Here is a 26,907-nt window from a genome sequence, read left to right as displayed (position 1 = left end):
TGAACAAGTCTAAAAGTCGTACTTTTCACCACCGGGTGGTATCCTATCAATGGTCAATCTTCTCTGAGCAGGGAAAGCGTCAAAGGCAATGTATAACTACATCTTTTTCACAAGGCACGTCAAGATACAAAAGTGAAAACAGTGATATGTTCACATAAATATGAGACTGTTTATAGATGTGAATAATTCTCCTTTTGTGCAACACGTTATCCGGGGCTACTTCTTCCCATGAAAATGCGTTTGTTTCTGTGTGTTTGGATTCAGACACTTGTCTTGCTCCGCCTCAAGTTTAATGACGGACACCTGAGAGGGGAAAAGCGAGCAGACACAACATGCGCGACTTCAGTGCAGACCACCGGCCCGCTTGGGACAAGCAGAGAAGCAGCAGACACCCCTGACACCCGTGCGGACTCTGAGGAAACCATTGGACGAGGGCCGGGCTCTGCTGGCCAATTACCGCCCTCTCTGGCTGCGCTTCCTCCCATCCCATCAGGGCTGGGGAGGAGCGGGGGCAGGAGGAGGAGGAGCGGAGGAGGCTCCGGCGGCTGAAGCTTCCTCCGTCTCTCCCGCTGCTATAAGCGCCGCTCAGCCCGCCCAGCAGCAGCTCTGTTGGCACCAAGGACAGCGACTCGGCCGCGAGCTGCTCCCTGTCCCACCTGCCCGCGGCTGGAGCTGCCCGCCCGGATCTGCTGCCCCTTCTTCTCGCCGCTGCATCCCTTCTGTCCCCGGTGCTTGGTTTGGGAGATCTGACACTGCCGGGAACTAGGGGCAACCCCTGGTTGCAGGAGTTTAGGAGGTCTGGTGAAAGTTTCTGCTTCTTCTGGGATACAGACTGGCTCCATCGCCCTGCCGAGGGCCAGCAAGGACCTGCAACAAGAGGGGCGGCTAATATGTGGAGGCAGCGCGTCACCCTAAGGTACCCTGAGTCGCCGCTGTGCCAGTCTGATGAATCTATTGGGTTACTTCTGGGAAGGGACAGAGAGGGGTAGAGGACACATCTTTAGACATGAATCGCATTTTACTCGGTATGTTATGTTTACCGAAACACACTCCCACCAGCCCCATCCCCCTCCAGAGTACACGTTAAACCCTGAGAAATGGGTTCACAACTTACACCTAACATGCCCGCGTCCCTCCACATATGATTCATTTGCTCACCTGGCCAGTGCGCTTTGTTACCCTTGAAAAATACGCGTTCGTTCTCTTATTCGTTTTTAAGCTTTGGGTTCCGTCTTCTTGGCATTTACTCACAATAATGACTGGCATCAGCGCCGATTGACATTGTAGACAAGTTTCCAACTCTCCCACGGCGCGGCCACGCGTGGGAAGGCCAGCGCCGCCAGTCAGCTTCATGCAGGGGAGGAGGGGGCTGTTTGATAGGCTTCTATTAACAATGTACATGCACAGTGGGCAGTGGTGTGTGGAAACGGACAGGAGGGCGAGAGTGGATCTCATGCTGTCGACGGCAGTACTAAGGGACAGGGAGCCTAACGCATCAAAGAGTTTTCTCAATCCCGTATCTATGATAAAATGCTTTAGTACATTTCCATTTAAACAAACTGATTGATCTTGCGCAAATGGCGCAATTCTATGAATCAGCCTCCTGTACAAAAATTTAGTTTAGGAGCAGGTAGCAGGTGTTCACTGTTATAGAAACTGTTATATGTAAGTAGCATGGCATTCACACAAGAGTCCACCAATAAAATCTGTACGGGTATTTGATCATGTAGGAACGACTTAATGCATTATTTGCGTGAAGTGGCCCTTACTAGGGTGTGGGCGACTTGTTAGCTGGTAACCCTATGCATAAGGGAGTACTGTACCCTGAAATAAAGTCCCCGTGCCCTGTATAACGTTCATATTTTGTGCACCCAGAACATTTACTTTTGGGGTACATGAGCATCACGTACCAAAGATGGACTAATTGGATAATTACTGTTTCTGCCTTGCAATTTAACTGTCATCGAAGAAAACACCCTATCTGCAAAAGGTCTGGCTCGCACATTAGGGCTTCCCGCACAAAGTGCACATCGCGGCCCCATTAACACAACCCTGATCTGTAACATTGAATTTATTAGCTGAAGCAGTTGCTGGCCGCTCCACGCTTACGGCCCAATCTAATCAGGTTTCTGCTTGGAGTGTGTGGCACTGCTGACCTCTGGTGGCCATACGAACCAAGGCACCCTTGGTGCCAATTAAGGGTTGAGCCTGATAACGCGGCGTGTGCTCCTTATGGAGTAAGCCCTATAGCTGTCCCAGGACAAAAATAAGCAGTGTGACGTTATCACCCATGCAGTCCCTTTTAGCGGCCAATTTTAAGCAGGACCCTAGGACGGTGTGGTTAACGTGAGTGTGTGGATGCTGTGCTTGGCATTTGAAAGCCTTTCTGTCGCTCTTACAAATCGAAAGGTGCGTTACCCCAATCAAATAACTGTTGCCATGCACATTTCTGAGTTTTATGCATGCCTGCTTACCTGAAGAGACCGTGATGATTTCCTGATTGTATTTTGATGTTATTTTTATTCTGTCTACTCCTTTATATGTATACAAACACTCACATTTGTTACTACAGTAGCAAAAATCAAATGTGCGATTATTACCACAGTATAGCAAAGCTGGCATGAGTAAAACAGCTTTACCTGCTTCCCAGTTTTCTTGTGAAAATTACTCCACGCCGGGAATCAACCCTCATAGTAGTCCCATAACACTATATTGTTTAGCTTAAAGCAGAAATGTGATACCTTGCGTCCTGATTTCGGTTGAATATATTTTGTTATACAAATACACAAGAAACAAATAGCATGTCATGCATGATCTGCAGATGCCCAGAGTATCATATGCTCCTTGTTACAGTTGTTGGGGGGGGGGGGGGCGGGGGCATCCTAAATCTCTTGAGCCTTCGCCTCTTGCGAGTCATGGCCCCTCCCCACACTCAACAGGGTCTGCTCTTCTTTTGAAGTCTGTGGCATGCGTGCAGTCAGGGGGGCATTGCAGGTCCTCGCTTCACTGCAGGCGGCCGCAGGGACATGTTGTGAGCTGTGGGCACCCCTCAAGGTGACTAGCCACCCCAGAGCTCCTTCTGAGAGACCCAAGCTAGGCTGAGGCATGATGCTGTACGTGGAGAGGAGTGCTATGGATATACATATAGCTGTGGGTGGGTTTCTATTGCTTCTTATGTTGGCCCCGAGCAGTCCCTGTTTTTCTCTCGTGGTGCCAAGCTACCCGCTCCATTGACCCGTTCAGACCCGTGCATGATTGTTGGTGAACTCTCGACATGTCACACTGCTTGAGAGAGTCGTGATATGTCAAGTGCAGCTTTAGAAAGCAGACTAGGGCTGCCACCTGGCCGATTTTCCACTGGCACCACCGGTATTTTAATGTCTCAGCTGGTAAACAGATTAGCAAAACCACCTAAAGCAGGATTTTTTAGTCCTTATCTGTACCTAATTCAAACAGCAAATATAAATGAATAACACTTTTCAACAGATTCTAGAGATGCAAAGATTCCTGACTATTAAATAGAGTAACAACAGACAGAGAAGTCATTGTACAATTTTATTTATAGTTCTATTTAGTATTATGTCCAAGCACGTGCAAAACTACAACAAATAGCCAGTATTTTCTTTTTGAAAGGTGGCAACGCTGCCTCAGATTGATAATTAAAGTAAACAAAGTGAAAAAAGCATCACAATGTTTGGCCATCCTCAGGACACTTCTGCTGACTGGGAGGGCCAAAGGTCATGTTTGGGTGGGCCTGGCCCACCCACTAGAACCGTGCCTGGTAGGCTCACAGCCTCTAGGTTAAAGACTTGTCTGTGTCACAGTAGCTGGGAATGCTGTCACGCTCGTAGAAAGGACGTTCACGGGGACATGCACAGCAAGCGATAGTGTGAAAACATGTCGGTGAAATGGGCAGAGGAGCAGAGTGGCAGAAAAGAGGGGGAGGGAAAATGAATGAATGAATGAACGAAGGGAAAAGAAAGGGTGGAATAAAAGGGGGAAGGGAGAAGGGACTGGGAGAGGGAAGGTAGGACGGGGAAGAGAGGAGGAGAAGAGGCAAGGAAGTAAGAAATGAGTGTGGGAGGGTTAAAGAAAAGAAGAAAGGAATGTCAAGGTTAAGATAGGAGAAAAGACATGAAAGAAGGAAGAGAGAAACAAAGCAAAGTTTGTCAGTAAGTCAACAAGTAAAGTAAGAAGATTAAAAGAAATTAACTTACAAATGTGCTAATATAGGAAGAAGAGAAGGGATGAACGAAGGAACAAAGGAAATGAGAAAAAAAGGAAATAACGAAGCAAGAATTGGAACATGACATTATTCCGAAATTGATCATGACATTAAGATGATCCCAAGGCCCACTGCAATACTCTCTCGTCTCATGCTGTTGGCTGTTTGGTACATCATTCTGACCTCTATGATGTATTTCCTTCCATTGAACTGCATGAGGGACTGTTTTACATCTAAAAATTGCACCCAATCGTCATCACACTTGTTCTGTATTTCCTTTATGTATTTTATATATAAATCAATACTCCCTTGATACTACTCCCCAGCTCCAAGAGCATGGGCAGAGCCAGTAGGCCTCACTTTAATATGCTAAACAGGATCTGTGCAGGCAGTTCATTCAAACAGCATTTTTACATGGCTGTATTTTCATGCGCTAGTACATTAAAGTCAAACCTCTTGTCTTTGCCTGTGCTTGTTTTTTAAGAGGTTCCCCAGCCGCCTTAACACGAGCAGTACAACTCTAAAGATTACGTAGCAAGACCCAGCACCAGTTTCCCACCAGTTACACCTCTGTTTTTCGACCGTGCTTCCATTTGCAGCAAAATATATTTGTCTGGGTTTGTGAAATGGTTGCCACAGACAAGAAGCGGTAGCCGAAGAGGCATGCTCGATGGTAAGACTGGCGACTGGTTTCTGCCGGTCTGGGGTCTTCCCCTGGTCTTCCACCTTCACCAGTCTGTGGCATCACCACGAGTGCATGGTTTATATTCTGAGTGCTTCAGGGCTCTGGGCTGCTATCACTGGGGGTGCCCAGGAGCGCTTAGGGTCACGGTGTAAGCTCTAGAAATAGCTTCCTCGGTGATTTGTTGCGGTTCCGGGGAGGAAGGGTGCCCACGTGGACCTACTAGTGCACGATAATACGAGAAAAGATGGCAGGCATGGATATTATTTGCTGCCCATAGATACTGAGAATCCCCAAAATGGCAGATACCTAGCTGAACGGATATAGTCATTTTTTGTGCAAAGGATGGCATCAGCTCGGCCCGTATAAGTACATATGAAAAGTTTAATTGCACTAATACACATCATATGTATGTGTGCATTTAATAACAGAAGTGCATTCATAGAAATATACATATATACATGTTTTCGCAAATATATTCATACAGGCGTTCATATATGCAGTCATGCAAGCATACAATGTGCCTACATACCGGCATATGCTTGCAGGCATGCACACTTACTTGCGTATATCAATATATATATATATATACACATAGACATAGCTACAGGCGAACACACGTTCATTGCTTTGTCACTCAAACGTTCCTTTGCAGTGACTGATTATTCCTGTAGGCTACGGCACCTAAGTTTATTTTTGAGTGACTGATCATATTAGCAAGCGCCCTGCAAGTGTGTTGTTGAAGCAGGAGTCCTCTGGACGGGAGAAGTGTGCACTGTGCACAGTATCTTGTGGAAGACATTTGATGGCTTATGTAGAGGGCTACCTGCCCGGTACCCTACAATGTTGCATTGAACCACCCCTCGTGACCTTACTCGGTCCGAGGGCATAAATAAACAGCCCCCAGGTTGCCTGCGACGTTCGGCTGAGACTATACCTTGTGCCTGGTGTGTCTCCCTTTTGCGTGCTGGCAAGGCCATACTGCGTACCTGAAGGAATGCGCCACATTGGCTACGAGGGCTGAACGGATCCCCGCGTCTTCTCCTGCACTGGAAAGGCAGTATCGGAAGCCAGCGTGTCGCCATTTCCACCCAGGGGGTTCCGTGCAGCCCGTGCCCTCTCCTGAGTAGCCTGTCGCTGTTGCGGCAGTATTTCGGGGCACGAGAGAAGGCTACGTGCATCCGCCAGCATAAGCACAGGCAGCAGTGGTGGTGATCTGCATCCAAGCGGCAGGGCTCGATGCCAGCACCACTCTCCACAAGAGCCCACCCGTGTGTAACACGCTACGCGAGGGCGGTGCTCTGAGGCCTGCAACTCAGGGATTTCCCTACCCGCCTGATCCGAGGCCCAGCAATGCCCAGAGCACGCTCTCCAGAATCAACAATCGGCATGCTGGGGTGCAGGACCTGCCAAAAGAAACACAGGATAAGATAACGAACAAGAACACAATTGGGCACAGAGAAGAAAAAGAAAGAAAGAAAGAAGAACATTGAAGGGAAGCACACAGCAAAAGACCAACACCTCACAGAAAGCAAGAAAGGTCAGTCTCAAAGCCAAGGGACTCATCAAGGCACAAGAAGGGAGAGGGCATACCACCCCAAGGGGGTAGAATTGCAAGGCCACTCCACGCCTGGCGCAGAGTAGTGCAGCCACATCAGGAGAAGCTCACCCGCAGCGTGGCATGGGAGACCTTCCGCCACCACAGGCCTAAGCACCAACTGCGCCACACTCACATGCATCAGCGACACCCATATCCCAGTTCAGCCAGCTTGATAACCCTGCCACAGCGGCGCCCAGATGGAGGCTCTGGGTAGGTCGCCTCAATCACTATTTTACAGGGACCTGAGAAACATATCGGACGGTAAAACGCTCCCTGTTGATGCACTTCGGAGGGGACGAGCTCTACGAGCTGTTTGAGACACTGCCCAATACCGGAGCAGCCCACGAGTACGATGCTGCCATTGCGGCCCTTGACAGAAACTTTGACCCACAAATGAACCTGGACTACGAGCGCTTCAAGCTGCGCCAAGCCAGGCAAACCGATGCGGGGACAGTCAACATGTTCTACGCCCGGCTCCGGAAGTTGGCAAGAATGTGCACAGGCATCGACCAAAATGAAGAGATCAGGGTGCAAATAATTCAGGGATGCAAGTCTGTCGCGCTGCAATGCCAGATGCTCTGACAACCAGGAATATCCTTGGATGTTATCCTGGTCCTAGCCCGCTCCCATGAACTGTCAGACAAGCGGGTGGACAAAATGGAGGCCATCTGAGTTCAGAACACTCCGGCCGTGTCAACGCAAAAGAAAAGGTAGTCCAGGTCAAAGAAGTGACAGTGGAAGTCGTGCAGAGGTGACCCACCCCTGGCCAGAGGAGAGGCACCAGAAACCGGCCAAGTAGCAAGTGTGGGCATTGCGGTTTCGACCACAAAGAGCAAGATAGGTGTCCAGCGAGGGAGCTAACCTGCTCAAAGTGGGGCAAAGCCAATCACTATGTCAGTGTCTGCCGTAGCAGAGGAAGGCGCACACGCGGAGGCGCATCCAGAGGGTGGTCGATGACCCTGCAACACCTCACGCTTGAAGAACACGACAAGCCCGCAGCACCCCCAGAACAAGGCGCTGCCGCCTACTATGAAGATGACAACGACACGTTCATCATATCATTCCCAGGAAGGCCGGGAAAGAAAAGACGCCCACCCCCGATGTGCAACATCAAGGTCAACAGAATCTCAGTCCAAGCCCTAATAGACACGGGTGCATCGGTAAACGTGATGGACTTCGACCAGTACAAACGGCTGTCACCCAAACCATGCATAACGCCTAGTACAGCCAAGATCTGCATGTACGGAGGCACGGAACACCTGCCACTCCACAGGATGATGGAGGTCGAAGTCTCGAGCTCCAAGTATTCAGTGACAACGATGTTCCACGAGACAGAAGGGAAGAAAGGGACGCTGCTGGGGTTTCACATGGCAGAAGATCTGGAGCTGGTATTCTTTGCCAAGCAAGTTCATGAAACCCATGCTGAGGACATGATGAGTGAATTCCCCCAGTTCTTCCGAGGGTTGGGCAAGCTCTGAGGACACCGAGTAGAGCTACACATCAACAAGGTGGTCCAGCCGAGGGCACTCCGGCACCGGCGCATCCCCTTTCATCTTCACCCAGTGGTGGAAAAAGAGCTACAAGATCTCGAGGACCTGGTAGTCATAAACAAGGTGTTGGGGCCCACACCGTGAGTCTCCACGCTGGTAGAGGCACCAAAGCCAAAGCAACCTAGCGCCATTTGACTGTGTGTCAACATAAGGTTTCCCAATCAGGCCATCTGAAGAGAGAGACACGTGACCCCGAAGATGGATGATATCGAGGCAGACTTGAACGGGGCACAATGGTTCTCTAAACTCGACCTGAACTCTGGATACCACCAGTTGGAGCTGGCGCCAGAAAGCCGGTATATCACCACGTTCTCCACGCATGTAGGCCTCCGGAGGTATACACGTCTCAGCTTTGTCATGTCATCCGTCACTGAGGTGTTTCAGACGCCATCAAGGAAGCCCTCTCTGGCCTAGTGTGAGTCATCAACCTAAGCGATGACATCCTTATATACTCACAAAGCCTCGAAGAACACCATGTCCAGCTGAGGGTGACCCTACAGAGGTTGGCTGACTGTGGACTCACGCTCCATAAGAAGAAGTGTCCTTTCCACCAAGGGTCGAAAGACTTCTTTGGGTACGTCATTTCACGTGACGGACTCTGTGTCGACCCACGCAAAGCCGAAGCCATCAGGAGTGCTCCCATCCCCACAGAATCCCACAGAAATAAAGAGCATCCTTGGGATGGCGACATACTGTAGGAGGTTCATCCAGAATCTCGCCACCATAGCGGAGCCCCTCAGGCAACTGACGAAGACTGGCACGCTTTGGGAGTGGACACCCGGAGAGGAAGCGGTATTTTAAAACATCAAGAAAGCCTTGCTAGATCAGACGACCATAGCATATTTCTATCCTAAGAGGATGACTGAGCTCGTGGTCGACGCCAGCCTGGTCGTGCTCGGGGCGGTCCTCCTACAAGAAGACACCAAGGGAACCTGCTAACCCCGACGGAAGCCAGCTACTCTCAAATAGAGAGGGAGGCCTTGGCCATAAAATGGGCGTGCCAACATTTCCATCTGTACCTGTGTGGTCATCCCTTCAGGGTGATAACTGACCACAAACCCCTTCTGCCGCTGTTCAGCTGATCTGCACGCCTGGTCCCCCCCAAGAACCGGGAGATGGGCAGTTCAGTTGCAAGCATACGCCTTTCAACTGCTGTACAGACCTGGGGCAGATAACCCCGCTGACTTTCAGTCTCAGCACCCCACAGCGAAGGATGGTCAGTTGCCGCAGGATGATGCCGCCTGCACTAAGGCCTTCATAAACATGGTGGACGACAGTGCCTGCCCCGTGGCCGTAATCAAAGAAAATCTCTGCAGCGCCACGGACGAGGATGACACCTTGAAGAGGGTGAAGGAGGCCCTGGAAAAGGGGCAGTGGCATCGGTTCCTGGATGGAATCTCTCTGCTAAATGCTGAGGACCAGAATTCCAGATGCCAATCCTGGATAGTGCGACATGAATTCAGCATCAGTGGATCCAGACTAATCCTAAGGGGACAGCGAATTGTGGTGGCAAAGAACCTCTGCCAGCGGATGGTAGAGCTTGCCCATCAAGGCACTGCCAAGTCAAAGGCCAAGATAAAGGCCAGACTGAGAGCAAAGGTGTGGTTCCCCAGCATGGATGACATGGTGGACGCGGAAGTCCGACGCTGCCACCCGTGCTCCATCACCGGAGGCAATCCCGCTCCAGTCCCGATAATAACTGAAGACCCGTGCCACACGCCCTGGATGAAGATAAGTGTCAACTTCTGGAGCTTCCCAGACGGACGGCACACCATGGTCGTTATGGACTCTTTCTCCAAATTCCTGGTGGTAGAGCTGGTGCCATCCACGGCATTCACCCATGTGCAGCCAGCCCTGGAAAGATCCTTTGCCATGTGCGAGCTGCGGGACAAAATAAAATTACAATGAGCCACCCTTCCAAGGGCAGGAGTTCCAAGATTTCCTGAAGAGGAAAGCCATTCAACACCGCCACATCACTCCGCAGTGGCCTCAAACCAATGGCGAGGTAGAGCGGTTCATGAGGACCCTCAACCAGGCCCTCAGAATTGGCGAGGACCAGTACCAAGATCCTGAGGCATGTTTGCATCGACTTCTGCTCGCATACTGGCAAACATCACACTCAACAACTGGATGCACGCCAGCCTCACTCCTGCTAAAGCGCTCGGCATGATATCCAATCCCTGAAGACCCAAGTGGGTGCTGCCCTGCCCTGGTGACCGCAACCCGAGGGGCCAAAGCTTCCACCTTGCACGTAGGATCCAATGTTGTCCTTAAAGATCGTCACCCAGGCTGGAAATTTTGCACGCACTATGAACTTGAGGTGTGGGCAGTCACTCTTGTGGACGGCACCATGATCACAGTGCAAAGAGGCCAACACACTGTGGTGAGAAATGTGTCCTGGTTCAAAGCGGCCCAAGGTACCCCGACTGTCGATCACTCATCTCAAGAGAAAGGTGATGACTCGGTAGGCATGCCCGGGGAAGCCACTGCAGACATTCACGCAGGCCGAGTGCCCGCCTCTAGGCTAGATGGAGCTGGTGCAAACAGAGAGAGCCCCAAGGGTCCATCGATGGCAAGGGAGTCAGCGAGGTCTCCGGAGAACACAACAGGGGAACTGCAGAGAGAACTCTCCGAAAGTCAACGGTACCTGCTCTGACCCAACCCAGCACCCAGCCAAAGGCTGAAAGACTTTGTGTGCGGAGTTAGCAATGCACCTGCCGGCTCCTTGCTAAAGACTGCAGCACTAAAATAGTATAAATATGTGATTTACTTTTGTTCTTATGTTCCTATCCCTCTCGTTTTTAATGTTCCTCTCCTGCTAACTTTGCATCTAAAAAAACAGAGTTATGTAGAGGGCCACCTGGCCGGTACCCTACAATGTTGCATTGCACCAACCCTCATGACCGGGCTCGGTCTTAGGGGATAAATAAACAGGCCCTAGGTTGCACGTGACCTTCGGCTGAGACTATATCTTGTGCCTGGTGTGTGTCTCTGCGGCATGCTGGCAAGGCCATACTGCGTACCTGAAGGAGCGCGCAACACCTTTCACTACCCCCTTTCCTCTACGAGTGCTACAGCTCTTCAGACCCAGAGCATGAGTCAGGAGCCAAGGCGTGGCTCTAGGTCTGGCCCGGAGATCACACAGGTCAGGTGAGAGTGTGTAACATCACAGAGCAAAGCGCTTCCAAGTCCAGCAGACATGTCCTATGTAAGGGTGGGCGTAGTTCGCGAAGTAGCACTTCGCGAAGCTACGTAAAGTGAAGTTCGCACTACGCGAGCTACGCGTAGCACTTCGCGAACTGCGTAGTAACATGTTCGCACTGTGCAAGATGTTGTTTTCAATGATTGCACAGTGCGGACAAGCAACCGGCACTGTGCAATCATTGAAAATGGCATCTTGCACAGTGCGAGCTGTAGTTTTCTGCTGCTCGAGTAGATTTTTACTCGAGCGGCAGCTTTCTCAACGCAAACTGGTAGTTTCTCATCGCGAGCAGTCGCGAGCATACGCGACCCCTCGCAATGAGAAACCTGACATCCTCGCATTGGGAATCTCGCCGGGAGGTTTATTTTCCATGCTCGCGATCGCCAACTTGATGTTGCTGATCGCGAACAAGGAAAAAGTCTCGCCGGGATGTCATTTTGCTTGCTCGCGGTCGCCAACTTGACGTTGAGGACCGCGAGCAAGCAAAAAATTACCGCAGCACTACGCAACACTATGCTACGCGTGTTCGCACTGTGCTACGTGCAGTTCGCGTAGTGCGAAGTAGCGCGAACTTCGCAAGCTACGCGAGCGTAGCGTAGTGCTTCACCCAGGCTTAGTCCTATGGCAGTAGATGCGCTTCCTGTTGGGGCGGTCATGCAAGCACCACAGTAGAAAGCATTGTGGGCATTTAGAGGCATTAGGAAGCTGAAGGGGCGCAGATAATTGTGTGTTAACAGCGTCGTTATACTTTTGCTATGTGGTCTGGGCGATGTGTGCCTCTCTAGGTACCTCTAGTCTTGCATCTCCAAGCCTCGCAGGGCTCGGGTGGAGCCTAGAATCCCCAGCTAGGATGCTTGGGGTCACGTTGCACAGACGGTGTCCATGTTGTTTTGGTGCAGAATACCACAGACCAGACCGGGAGATGATCTGTGTGTGCAATGATACAATTGCCCATGACCAGGCCATGCTAATGGTTTAATGAGCGCATTTCAAAGGCCAAGATGCAATATTAGCAGACTCCACAGAGCTGGACAATATCTGTGTCTAAAAGCTGTACCACTGATTCTTAACACGTGCAGAAGCATCACAAAATCTCCTCCGGAAGTTGAATTCACCTGTTCCTAGACTGCAGCGCGCTAAAGCTAATTCTCCCCAAGATAAAGGCTGCAGGCACTGTTACAGCTTACATTATGCTTTAAATGTTAGCGTATCCAAGCGTCTTCGCCATGGGACATTTTTTAGCCCTGAGTCTCCTTCCTTTCTAGACACGATCAGACCTGTCCCTTAAATAGCCATTGTCCGCAACATGAACTCAACATGCACCTGCACACAAGCATAGAAGGAGCCACGCTCCCACTTAGGAGAAATTGGGCTGTCACCAGAGCGTGCACTAACCTGTAACTCAGGAAATGGGGGTGCCCGCCATAGACATCACAGCTCAGAAACACGAAGCAGTGACCAGCGCCCAGTGTTTCTGATGTGGATTGGTGACCACCCTCAGTGCTTCTGACATGGAGTGGCAACCATTGCACAGTGTTTCAGCCAAAGGTCGGCCACCAGTGCTGTGTTTCTGACATGGATCAGTGACCATCGCTCAGTGTTTCTGACATGGATCAGTGACCATCGCTCAGTGTTACTGATGTGGATTGGTGACCACCCTCAGTGTTTCGGACGTGGATCAGTTATAGTCTAGTCAAATTAGTTCAAAAAATGGGCTAACCTAGAACTAATTGCAATACAATTTCTGTGAGTGGATTGTTATTGAAATTTTTCCATAGAAAACGATGGTGAAAAGTCTACCACTCTATCATGACGCGTTAATCCAATATGGCGGATTTTTCAAAATGGCTGCCCATTATTTGAGATATAGGGTATAACTGTTTATATGCCCATGTGTGGTATCATTTTATATGTTTTTAGGGACGGGAAAGTCAAAAATAACATCAAAAATTGTTTCTGATGACTATAACATCAAATTGGGATTAATACAATAAACAATGATAATCATATGTTAATATGCCAAACATAGTTTTGACATTATTTTTTATTTACATTTTTTTAACATCATTGAAAAGGATAAACAAATTTCAACTAGATAATATAGCACGTCTCAATATAACACTGACAAATGAAAATTGTTTCAGAGATAAATTCAAACAGCACTCCTCAGTTTACAAATAGTATGATTTCAATCATCGTCCATGTCCACTTCCATGGAAATGAAACAGCTTATTCCTCGACAATCCGTGCGACATTGCAGAGTCGCACATTGACTCTTGCTACAGCCACATTTCACAAATTTTAATAAATGGTCTGGTGCTGGTGCTTGACTCATTCTAATGGGAGCCAATCTTCCATCTTTCACCTCAAATCCCCACTGTAATGGATCCATATGAATACCCATCCACTAATGCACCTGATGATATACTCTGAGTGAATGAAATTTGCAGGCATCCTCTGTAGGAGGCAAGACTTCCTGTTTCACATGTATTGTTGATTTTGTTGCCTTTGAAGTGAAAGTTCGAAGTCTCATATCATGTAGTGTGCTGTCTCCTGTTATTCCTCCATACAACTCTATAATAGCATTAAGATCAGCATTTTCAATTTCTTTTGTTGATTTTTGTGAAGTTCGGAATACGGCAGCACTTTCTTTGAAGCTGCCTGATTTTCTTAGCAACTTTATGGAGTCACGTTTTCCTAATCCAAATGGTATCACATCCTAATACGGCGTGAGCAAATAAGATGTGAGAGCAGACGTCATTACCTAAAGCTTTTGCTAATTTCCTGATATCATACACAGTTATGTTTTTGGAAGATTTCTTAGGTTCTGGGCAAAGGAAAATATCAAATTGGGTTTCTTGAAAATGATGAAGGAGTAGTATGAGAAGATCGGTGTCCTCGCCAACAATGGCTGTAGGATGAGTTTTGGCCGACTCAATAGCCTCCAAAACGACCATGGAGTCTGCATCACTATGAGCTTGCTTTGTTTTACACCCAGCTTCTTGTAACTTTTTCGATAATTGATCAATGAAGGCTTGTTTATTTTCATTATTACTCAGAAATAATTGTTTCTGGATGGCAATGGAGGTAGAAGTTATGAAATTTACTTTAGGTCCTACAATACCTCTATTTCTTTTTAGATGGGCTTCTGATTTTGTAGAAAACGTATCTCCATATCCGTCGAATACTATTATTGCCTGGCCATACTTTGTTAGCACATATCTCTCATAGGCACAAAGCAGCTCATGGAATGTCTGATTCGGACTCCAAGGAAGGCGATGTAGTAACCACCCACCATCAATGACGAACTGCATATTTTCGGGCATGTTAGCAACGGCTGGTACTTGCTCTTTAATATAATTGGCAAGCTGGGACTTCCCAGTTTCCCTCATAAGTCCATGCTTATTGAATAAACCAGCTGGGTATGAGCAAAGCTCATAACGAAACACCTCCTGCAAATCCACGCCACTAGTCTGAGCACAAAGCAACAAGAGCTGAAACAATAGTTCAGGATCCATAACAAAGGTTTCTTCTTTCAATTTAAAAGAGTGAACTGATTTCATTACCTTCACCTGGTTGCTTTTTCTGCAAGAGAACTCAGTTACTCTTTTGTCCGTCATCTCATTAAGAATTCTATTTCCAATTTCTTCTGCAAGTTCAGGATTAACATCACTGCCATAAGTAACACCCGTGACAATGTTACGCAGGTTGCTGTCTCGCTCAAAAACATTGAGCTGTTCTACATATACCAGTACTTTCTGTGTATCTCCTTTATCGCGTTCAATTCTTGAACTGGTCATAGTAACATGTTGCTCACTTGCTGCATGCTTCACTGAAGCAAAGTCCTGCATGCATTCATTTAAATGGGCATAAATAGGACGTGACATAACCCAGACAAGCTCCTGCTGTTCTGTCATACCTTTTCCATGGGTCATTCTGCCGAATCTTTTTATATTCTTCATCAGATCTTGTTCAATTACCAAATCAGTGGAAAGGCCACCCCAAAACCTATCACTTCTTCGGACAACATGCAGACCATTTGTAAATGCTGTGTATACATCAGGAGCTTCAAATTCAAGCTCAACCATTCTCTCATAATACAGTCGTGCAGAACTGGCATATAAATTATGGCCACATGCTGCAAAAAAGGGTAGCATCTCCTTTATCATTGCAAGATGTAGATACCAATTTCCTGTTCTTTCAGCTTTTAAGGATTGTTTCAGGATGTTGACCATTTGCAAATATTGCAACCAAAGTCGAGGAGTCCTGTAAAATGTAAGTTCATATTGGCCTTCAGCAGTTTGGTTGCAATTTCGACAACAGCATTATGTGTAACATCCTCAACAGAAAGCTCCCCATTAAGAAGACTGCCCGGGAATGAATTTCCCAGTATAAAAATTGACGTAACACTGTTTGTGGTAGCATGCATCTGCAGCATGTAAATCAGACATATTTTGGATACGTCTCCTAACTTTGTCTGCCCATTCATCATTGCGTTTGTTGCATTTTTCTAAAACTGATGATTTGAATTCAACTGTTCGTGCATTAAACCACGCATTTTTTTCATCTCCCTGAAGTATAAACTTAACTCAGTACCACAGAAAAAACAATTTTTTCTAAAATCAAACGGGGTTTCACACGACCGTAGGACATGAGAAGTTGTGAGATCTGATTCTTTCTCCTGGAACAGAGTTTTCAAGTTAACAAAACGCGCTCTACATTTCTTGTGAACTTTCTGGCCAACACAAACGTGAAACTTAGATATTTTTCTCTCCTTGCATGTTTTTTGAATTCCAGTCACTCCTCTTTCAGTGAGTACAGATACATTGTCATCTTCTTGAAACACCACATCACAAATGAAACACTTTTCTACGTCCATTTTCACTGTATCTCAAAGCAACTCGCAAGAACCTGTAACACATAAATGAAACATTTTTGATTAACAAAAAAAAACAATAACAACAAAGTTACAAAACAAAACACAAACAATAGCAAACTTTTTCTTTCAAAAGTTAATTGTAATATTTACGTTCCTTCACACTTTGTCATATAAGTCAGCGAAAAAATTATACAAACTTTGTCTATCTGACATATTCCACGATTATTTAATATTATGGTCATCAAAAACAATTTTTGATGTTATTTTTGACTTTCCCATCCCTAAAAACATATAAAATGATACCACACATGGGCATATAAACAGTTATACCCTATATCTCAAATAATGGGCAGCCATTTTGAAAAATCCGCCATATTGGATTAATGCGTCATGATAGAGTGGTAGACTTTTTACCATCCTTTTCTACGGAAAAATTTCAATAACAATCCACTCACAGAAATTGTATTGCAATTAGTTCTAGGTTCCACAACAAATTGACTAGTCTATTACCACCAGTCAGTATTTTTGACGTGGATTGGTGACCACCACTCAGTGTTTTTGACTTGCATTGGTGACCATCCCTCAGTGTTTCTGATGTGGTTCAGTGACCACTGCTCAGTGTTTCGGACGTGGATCAGTGCCCACTAAGGTTTTCTGACCAGGACTGGGGATCACTGCTCTGTGGTTCTGCCAAACATGGGTGACAACCACTCAGTGTTTCTGCCACATGGCTGCATCATAGGTGCCACTTTGCGTGTACCTGTGGGCCATAAGCCCCAACAGTGTTTAAGTGTAGATGTTTAAGGGACATGCCATGATTGAAAACGTGTTAGGTGGTTATATAAAGAGTTAATATAGGTAGACGCTGTTAAGGAGAGCTTTCATGGCTGTACTTGAAAGCCATCTCTCACTATTATCTGAGCATTTGCGTTAAAGCATACATTGTTCAAAAATGCTCTCAAACATTTGATTTACCCAGTGAAAACGTTGCATTTAAATGTACAATTCAAACTCACATTCTATTTGTTTGAAGTGTTGCAACTTACTCATGTATATCACATCAATAACATGTTTTTTTCTTTTCAAATGTCCTTTGTAAGATCAATTATATATGTTTTCTGTGGGGCGTGCACAGTCAGGATATCACTCCAGAGCCTTAAGAAAATATATGACATCATCATAAATCCTATAGAGTCTGAAAGGAGAACTGCATTTGTTCCATAGCACACTAATATTCACTTAACAAGTTATAAATACAAAAGCTAATATCATAACAATTCATAGGTGCTTAAGGCAATCTTTCCATTCCTTTGTTTGTTTTATTGCAGAGCAATTAATGAATTAATATTGCTAAACCTACACATTCATTTGCAAATATAGACTGAAGTAGTTGCATAGAGATGAACTGCATGTTGCTGAAAAATGTGCACACGAGTGTGTGAACTATAAACGAGCTGCATATATATGATATACATAGGTTAACTGGCATATCAAACATACATGTGAAAAAAACAACTTCAGTCCTATTCAAATGTAAACCTTTTGTACTTTATGGAAATTCCCAAGGTTCAGAAAAGCATTAGAAAGGCACGTGTCAACCGATTGAACCATGTGATTGACAGGGAACATTGGTTAACAAACTATCAGTCTGATTTCTGACCTGATCTGGTTTCAGAATAGAAATTACCTCAGAGTTTCTGGATAATGCGCATGGCGTCTTGACAGAGGATACACTTGTTTATTTGACTTACACTTGTCCTGATTGATCATGGCAGGCTAACACAACCCTTAATGCACTACTTTTGCTTTTATGCCAACTCCTGGAGTGTTTTTTCTCTCGCACAGACACTTAGTGTTAAGTATTGGGTACTACACTTCTGGAAGGGCTGTGATGCCTTGTAGTGTCTGCCGCCCTGTTCATAGAGCTATGAAGCTCTTAAGCATGTCCCTGATGCCTGTGCACATTTGCATGCGGGTGACTCATAACTGTACCTGAAAACATGCATTTAGGGCACTGCATCACTGTACCATCGTGCCTTGAGGATCTGCAAAGATGGATGCCAAAGAAATTTCTTTTGCTAAAACCTCAGATGACAGAGTTCTTCCTCTAGACCCCTCAGTAAATTTCCTTCTCCTGGATTTATAGAAACTGAAATGCTTTTCTGGTTTTCTTTCTCCCAGAGTGAAGTCTCTGGGTTTCCCTTTTGATCCTGCCCTCACATTTATCCTACACACTAATAAGGTTCTAGCGGACAGCAAGTTTCTTACTCCGTACGATCAAAAAATCAAGCATGGTCATTCTCAAGACCATTTAAAAACCTCAGTAAAGAGTCTCTTTATTTCCAGACTGGATTTTAGAAGAGTTGTCTTTCTGAGTGCTCTCCCATCTATTGTTGCACCGCCAAAAGATATACTCTATGCCGCAACCAGACTTATTAAGACCTTCCACAAATGTAACCACATCACTCCATTTTTAAGTGAGTTGAACTGATCTCCTTATAATACTAGAATACAAATCAAACTCCACGGCTTGGCTTCCAAAGGTTTTCACCATGATAATCCAAAACCAAAGCCACCTTAGGGCGAACAAAGCAAAACCAAAGGGGATGATGAACAGAGTGTTAAACATTGCAAGCTCTCACCCCCAGTCAACTGATCTGGGTTTAATCCATCATCATTCTTTAGCTCACTCCGCCACCCCAGTTCAGACATGGCCATATGCAAATCAGTCTGACCCTGTGCATCATGGGAACAGTCCAGCCTGAACTGCCAAGCCATGTCTTCCCTGGACCTGCTCACTTTGCCACTGGATTCAAGCTAGCCTGGCTGATGATGGCTGATTAGCCAGAAACCGGTCCCAGGATGCTTGTTTCCGGTCCAGGAAAGACATGACTTAGCAGTTCGGGCTGGACTGTTCCCATGAGGCACAGGGTCAGACTGATTTGCATATGACAATGTGGTGGCGGAGTGAGCTAAAGAATGATGATGGATTAAACCCAGATCTGTGACTGGGGGTGAGTGTCTAAAAAGTTTCAGCACTCCGTCCATCATCTCCTTGTGTTTGCTTTGTTCGCCCTAAGTTGGCAGGGTATGCCCAGACGTGGGTCCCTTGCTCACTTTGCCACTGGATTCAAGCTAGCCTGGCTGATGACGGCTGATTAGCCAGAAACCGGTCCCAGGATGCTTGTTTCCGGTCCAGGGAAGACATGGCTTAGCAGTTCGGGCTGGACTGTTCCCATGAGGCACAGGGTCAGACTGATTTACATATGGCAATGTCTGAACTGGGGTGGCGGAGTGAGCTAAAGAATGATGATGGATTAAACCCAGATCTGTGACTGGGAGTGAGTGTCTGAAAAGTTTCAGCTCTCCATCCATCATCTCCTTGTGTTTGCTTTGTTCACCATCATAATCCGCCTTATGTATCCCTCTCCAACTGGAGGTCCACCAATTGAAAACTGTGTTAGCCAGAAGCAATCTTTTAGAGATGCTACCACCTGGAATACCCCACTCATAAATATCAGAAAAGCTCCTTCCCCTGTCTCATTTACTGAAACATCCCCCAAAAACTCTTGTTCTTGCACTTTTTTAACTAATTCCAAACAAATGTTATTGAATATTTTTCTTTTCTCTTCCCCTTTGGACCCTGGGGACTGGGTGGAAGAGCCAACCTTTCCTTAGTCGGACATTGATGGTTTCCACACTAATTCTTGATTCTATGAGGTGCGATTTCTTTTACATATAAAGTCCCTGTATGTCCCTGGGCCATGGAGCGCTCCTGTTAACTAAACCAATAATTAAAAAATAAACAAGTAGCGTTTGTACCACCACTTTCTCTAGAAAATCCACACATTCTCATTAAAGTGCAAAGTACTTGTGATAACTAAGTGATTGGTCTTTCAAAGAATTTCCTGTGACATCACATTCTGTGGTTTACCGCCATTATTACTTAATTACTGTACTATTAGTTACCCATCTATTTAATGACTCGTTCACTGTATTCCATGTGTAAGGGAGGCCATCTTCGATATTCCCTACTAACTAGCTGTGCTAAACAAAGTGAGCGGATTATGCATATTTTGTGTCTGTTCTTTGGAGAATTTGAGATGTGTCGGGGCATCACATGGGCCATGCACAGCATTTGCCCTCCATTAACTCTTAGACCTTTGTGTGAACCAGTAAATTGGTGATCCTGGATCCTAACGCTGCTGCTCATGCACTCTACCTTGGAGGTACAGAGGAAGTGTATGCATAATAGACAGGGTCGGACTAGCCTACATGGCAGAGGTTAATTTGTAAAAAAAGATAAGTGCCAGGCTCTCGTCAAGAGACAGCTTGCACCAGACCATTTATCCTGTTAAAACCATTTCAAATAGAACCAACTACTAACCGTGAAGGTGGGGAGAGGACATGGCGTAATAGCCAGAGTTGCTGACTTCAGAGGTGTGGAACCAGGTTTGAATCTCGGCACTGACTCACCATCCTGTAAATCTGGGCAAATCACTTAATCTCCCTGTGCCTACTCTAAATGAAAAATGCTGGTGTTGATGATTAAGTGCCAGTGTTGAGCAAAGGAAACCACGAGGTCAAATTAAGCGCTGCTATAGGGCAATCTTGCAGTTTTCAGAGTCCTAGTGTCACAGACAAGTGTGTGGGCTGTTTATGTGCCTGTTTTATGGTCTAGTGGGTCAGATTATACCACTGGTTTCCATGATATTAGCACAAGCATTGCCTGCATCTAGCACAAACGCATGCCTAGCTTTCAAAACACGTATAAGTTTGTCTATACACGTTCGAAACTCTCCTGTTATGCAAGCGTGGGCCACTTTTTACCTATCAAATTCGCTAATTGGGGGCACTTTTGTTTTGGTGCCTCGGTTTATTTTCTGTCTCAGTCCGACCCTGACGCTAAACGGAACAATTCCTTAAAAAACATGCAGACAGATCCAGTTTGCACCGGCACAGAATGGGTTCTTGGTAGTGGCGCCCGCGTCACCGCGTTCACTTCTAGGATAACGTTTTGCTCTCTGTGCCCTGGCAAATGTGTAACGCATAAAAATAGATGTGATCTCTTAATCTACAGCCAGCTGCAGGTTTCCCCACAGTGCATTCTTTGGGTAAGACTGGGACAACAGCGCACAGGAGTTTCCAATCTTTTATTATCCCGCTCTATAAATAGCGCCAAACCATGGCACTTAATTCCACATTCCTGTCAGGGGAAAGCACGGTTCACTCAAGGAATGTTTTAGTCTCCAGGGCCCGAGGTCAATCTCCATTTGTTGCCACAAATATTATGGGCAAAGAAAACAAGCTTATGCCAGGCTAAGCACAATAAAACTCAAACAGCTCATCTTAAGCGTCCCCTACACAGTTTGAACCAGGGTCTCTCTCATGAAGTGGTGTCTATAAACACAACCTTAGCATGCGGCTTACCATCAATGCAGTATTACTGTGACAGCGGGTTGCACACTTCCAGCACCCTGGCATGTGCCCTGTGCCTATTTGTGTGTGTGTGTGTGTATATATATACATGCTCTTTGCATAGGGACACATCTGAATTACATGTGTGCTTTCATTCTCTCCTTACAATTGTGCATAATTCCCATTTCTATACTATGCGCAGGCGAATATTTTTTTTCCATTGGAATGTGATCATGCTTGAATCCTGTTTAATGCTTTTCAAGCATTTTGTTTTGTTTGTTGCTTTACTGTTTGTGCATTGTTCACAAATGTTTTACCAGTGGATGACAAGTCTGTGCAGAATATGTCTTGTAGTAACTCGGGAACGAGGGTCCACATTTACTAACATTTTGCGTTATGGGTGCACCACTTTTTTGCTGCAGCCACAATGCAAAAGGTATTTCAGGAGCTACAAAGCCACACAAAGCCCAATTTAGATGGATCTGCAAGGCTTTGTAAAAAATGTCATGCAAGGCAACATGTAGCGTCGGGTGGGCGTTACATGGATGGCACATGAGTGTTCTTGTGCGTCTGCCCATGTATTTTGACACAAACTCTGCATTACTGAATTCAGTAAACCTGGATTTGCACCCAATTGGTATGCATACCTGACTTTGGCATAAGAAGGAGAAATATCTTGTTTTTGTGCACAAAAAGAAACCTGTCCACAATGCAGACACCCTTGAACGATGGTGCACGCGCTGGCATTAGGCAGTCACAAGTGTGCCAGTTCAGAGAGAGCTGAGCAGTGCCATATCTTTTCAAATATGACAGCGTTTATCTCTGCCTTGCTGTGTTATGTGAAAGATTAACAAATCTGGGCCTAGATGTTTGCCACATCCACTGCTAGCAATTCTCATCACATGGCTTTAAAATTGTATGGAAAATACATGAAGAAGGTATCTTGTGTGACTTAAGGATGCTAGGGTATTCCATTTATATCATTTTCACTCAGAGGACAGAGCCAATCTTAATTCGCATAATACGAATACTTTTCAAGAATTTACATATGTTCCATTTTCTAAAAATCTGACATTTTGCCCACCCCTGCACTAAGTAAAATTGTCAAGGGTTCCCCTTTTCATTCTTTTATGCCTGTAGTGCAACATTTTCCACCATGTATACAACCATTTTGGCGTGCAAAACCAGATGCAAAAGAGATTTATGGGCAAAATAATTCACAAAATGACCATCAAATGATTTTTATTACCCCCATTTATGTGTGCTATATTTCCAACCACCATTTGCTCCACGTAAAACACTATCTGACGTTTTTACCTTAAAGCCAGGGGGGAGAGGGGCATTTCTAATTTTGTGTGTGTTTTGTTATGAATACACCATGAAATCTGAAAAATGTGTAACTGGAATTTATGAAATATTTGGAACCAAAATCTCACAATTTGCCAGTTTCGGAGTGCAATTAGAACAGTAAACGATTCGTATGCTTTCAACTCTGCCAAGCTGGGATCACTCGCATCTGCTTGGACACGTGCCGCTTTTCAGCTTCTTCCGCTGTGCCGGCTTTCTGTAGGCTTGTACAGGGCTCAAAATATTCTAAAAATATGCCTGCAGTATTTGCGTCAAAGAAGGTGAATTGTCAAGTTTGAAAATATTGGATCATATGGTACATACTCGAAAGAAAAATTTGTACTGAGTTTCATACTCAAGAGCATGTCGTGAGCATCTAAGAAACACTGATAAATCAATGGGTTTCGATGGCGGCTTTCTATCAGGCATTGTTTTAGAACTCGTCAGCATGGTAAAAAGACTACACATAGTCTGTTTTTCATAGTTGTCCTTTTACTGCAAATAATTAATCTGACACTAGCAGCACAGTGGTGCCCCTGAAAAACTGGTGGTCACTTACTACAGAATATGCACTGCCTTATCAATGAAGACCTAGCTGTAAATGCCAAATAGAGGATCCATTTTATTTTTGCTCCGCATTGATGTACCATGTGGTTTCTGTTTTACCTGGTCACTTTTCAATTAGACTTACTAAAGGCAGAGACATGTACTGAGCCTGAGAGTAAACTTCTCATTTAAAAATAAATTAGGGATGATGATTAGAGGTAAGATACACAAAATGCAACCTATATCACAGAAACTGGATCTGCCTGTCCTCGTTGCACGGTTCGAGTCAGGTGTGAAGTTAGCATTTAGGTGTAATTTTGCAAATTTTGCAAATTTGTATCAAATCAATTCCCTTTCCGGTGTCTGTATCTGTGGCAGAATACGCTTCATGAGTTTTGAAAAAACTATTTCAGAATGGTCAGTTTAGCTCCATTTCTAAATATTACGCCTTTTGCAGTTCAAGATACACTTAAATGTATTTTGACTGAAAATGTATGCTAGCATTAACTCTTATTCTTTTGCACCGGCAAAGTTGCACTGAAAAAGACCATCAATTATTCTCTGTTTGTCCTTTTTCTATTTTTCTTCATTTCTTCAACAATGCGGCATGGCCCTGTGAGCCAAATCATGAAACATTCTGTTTCTCCAAAGTAAATTAGTGGCAGGTAGTGGAAAGTGTAAAGAGCCCAACCAGTTCCTTCTATAACCTATTGTCTGAACTCCTAAAAGGGGAAATGGAAAGAGTTCCCATATTGGTTGACAATTGAAGATGAGGCCAAAAGAAGTAATCGGCTCACGGTTATCCGTATATATTCAAAATAACAAACTGTGCTGATTCAGAAAATTAGAGTCTTTGGGCAGCTGTACATTGAGAATTCATTACGGGAGCAGCGCTTGTTGCTTAATAAATGTTTGATGTTTCTGATGGGTGTCATGCACACAGCATGTCAGAAAGACTAAAAGCACACAAACAATCCTTCTCATTTTTGTTAAATAAGATACGAAGCAGCAGGCTCAGGTTCATGCATGTAGTGTTTTTTGTCATTGCCAAATCTACGTTGCCTTGCATGTAGAAGAAGGACTGTTATTATGACTTCCAGGAAGTCCACAAGCAGTTCGTTACTTTGCAATATCTAAGTGTCACGGGTTGGCTTAGGGGTGGGATGTGCAGAGCAGATCAAACCTGTTGATAAACGCATGTGAATTATACTGATAGCACGACCTGCTTTGATTTTCATTTCAGTGGCTGAGGTTTGCTTTGAGGCAGTGCGCATTGGCTGTGGCCATGAGCTCAAAAACCTATGAATTTTCAGATTAGTGTATGAATGCCCATGTTGAAGTGCCTTGCATGTGTGCACGTTGCTGCTCTGTAGAAAACATTCATGCTCAGAGCCAAGTGGTGGTTTGCCACAGTGTGCACCTGCCTGATCCTATTGCCAGAACTGAAATTCTTCAGTGATGGTTTTGAGCAAAAACAAAGAGCCAGATTTACTTTTTTCACAGATTGCAGCAGCAACACCATTGCAGTGCTGTGTTGTGTGAAAGGAAGAGAGCAGAACAGCCGCCACATCTACCAAGATTTGGCACTGCTGCCCTCCCCCTGCGCTGGCACACTTTAGACTGCCTTGCATTGAAGAACACACCCTTGAACTTGCACTGTAGTAGAAGGGTGTGTGATGCCAGGCATACATTTGTGTCAAAACCCATGGTACGCTTCAGGGCTGGACTGGGAACCAAAACCGGCTCTGGCAAAGAGCTTGGCCGGCACCCGGGGTGTTTGCCAGAGCCATTTCGGCTGAATTTGTGACGGGGCCGATATTGCCGCAATGCTGAAAAAACTGCCCTGTAACAAAAACGGCCCCCCAAAGGCTCAAAACCTGCCCCCACCCTGGCGGCCCACCAGGGAAACGCCCGGTGCCCGCTACGGCCAGTCCGGCCCTGGTAAGCTTCCTTAGCACAAAGGAGCACTACTTTTTGATACTTTGGGGTTACTTTCCAGCACAATATGTGGGAGATTTATTAAATCTCCATGCAACGTAGCGCAGACTCCCGCGAGGCTGCGCTGCGTTGCGCAACAGTGAAGGAGCAGGAGAGCGCTATATTTTTATGATACGGCTCTCTCCTCCCCTTTCCCTTGCGCCGGCGGTGAGTACAGCTGCTGAGCGATAAGCACCACCTTATTGCCACATCGCTATGGTGTGTGTGTGTGAGTCTAGCATAGGTTTTGTACAGGAAGGGTACCCTTCCTGTACAAAATACTATGACTAGACATAAGGAAAAGCTTTTCCCACTTTGTATACATGCTGCACAGTGCAGCACGCATGCAAAGTTGGAAAAGGAAGGAGAAATGAAAGCATTTTGCCTTCCTTGCGCTTAGTTTAAACGGGCACAGTTTTCTCACGCTAAACCCAATCTACTGTATTTAGTAAATTGGGTTTAGAATGAGAAACCTTGGGTGGTTGCATGGGAAAGCCCATGCACCACCCTTGGAACTCCCGCATTGCGCAAAGTAATGTGAAGCAGCGCTATGCGCTGCTCGCATTACTTTTTCATTGTTTAGCGCTGGAAAGAAAATTAGGAAAAAATGATTTTGTACTGTTTGCATCACTTTTGTGACGCAAACACCGTGCAAAATCTTACAAATCTCCACCTCTATGTTTTGCACTGGAATGTAGATCCGAAAAGCAGCACTTTGTGTGGTCTTGCATCACAAACCAGCATAATGTTTCCCCCAAAAATGTGCTCATAATGCACATAAATCCTAGTTGCCTGGATCTCGATCCCAAATTCATTTTTTAAAGATATTGTGTTATTTTGGACAGTGCTGCATAAAAACAAAAAATCATCTGCTGGGCAAGAACAGCAGTTCAAAAAACCTAACAGCAGCTTAAAAGTGATTCTTGAGCTAGTACATCTGATTATGAAAATACAGCTATGACGTGGACTCTAATTAAAGGCAAGAAAACAATGTGAGCTCAAATTAAAGAACGGAATTACTTTAATATTCAAGACACATTCTGTTTTGACTGCAAACCTGTGCGTCAGTGTGCCTGGCAGAGAATTTGTCATGGAAACAAACAACATAAAATGAAAGATGAAAACATCGAATAAAAGGTGAACATTTAAAAACATTAAAGAGGCCTTTCTGAGGTTAATAGGAGGTAAGCATTCCTTAGGTTTATATCAGATAGCCATTTTAATATTGGTGCGGAGAAAAACACAGGGGTACAGACGGGGCCGGACTAGGAACCGAAAACGGCCCTGGCAAACTGCTCGACTGGGACCCCCTGGGGGGGGGGAGGGTGCAGCCGAGCTGTGTGCTAGGGCCGGTTTTGGCCTATTGTGTTACGGGGGGCGATATTGCCGGCCCCGGTAACAAAAACGGCCCCCCAGTGGCGGCCCACTGGGGAAACGCCTGGTGCCTGCTACGGCCAGTCTGGCCCTGGGCACAAGTCCTG

At 45.7% G+C, this 26,907-nt stretch overlaps 1 protein-coding gene across 1 annotated transcript in view; it reads left to right on the top strand.

The window, feature by feature from the left end:
• The first annotated feature begins 561 nt into the window (after nucleotides 1-561).
• LOC146862305 (bifunctional heparan sulfate N-deacetylase/N-sulfotransferase 3) overlaps nucleotides 562-26,907 on the top strand; it is a 534,449-nt gene continuing 508,103 nt past the window's right edge. The window contains exon 1 of the mRNA XM_085641499.1: nucleotides 562-916. The gene's annotated coding sequence lies outside the window, so the exon portion shown is untranslated. The remainder of the gene's footprint in view (nucleotides 917-26,907) is intronic.

Source organism: Triturus cristatus, chromosome 2_2 (genome assembly GCF_964204655.1).
Source record: "Triturus cristatus chromosome 2_2, aTriCri1.1, whole genome shotgun sequence".
In the NCBI taxonomy this organism is placed as follows: domain Eukaryota; kingdom Metazoa; phylum Chordata; class Amphibia; order Caudata; family Salamandridae; genus Triturus; species Triturus cristatus.
The sequence above is the reverse complement of the archived record's forward strand: the minus strand, read 5'-3'. Positions and strand labels throughout refer to the sequence as shown.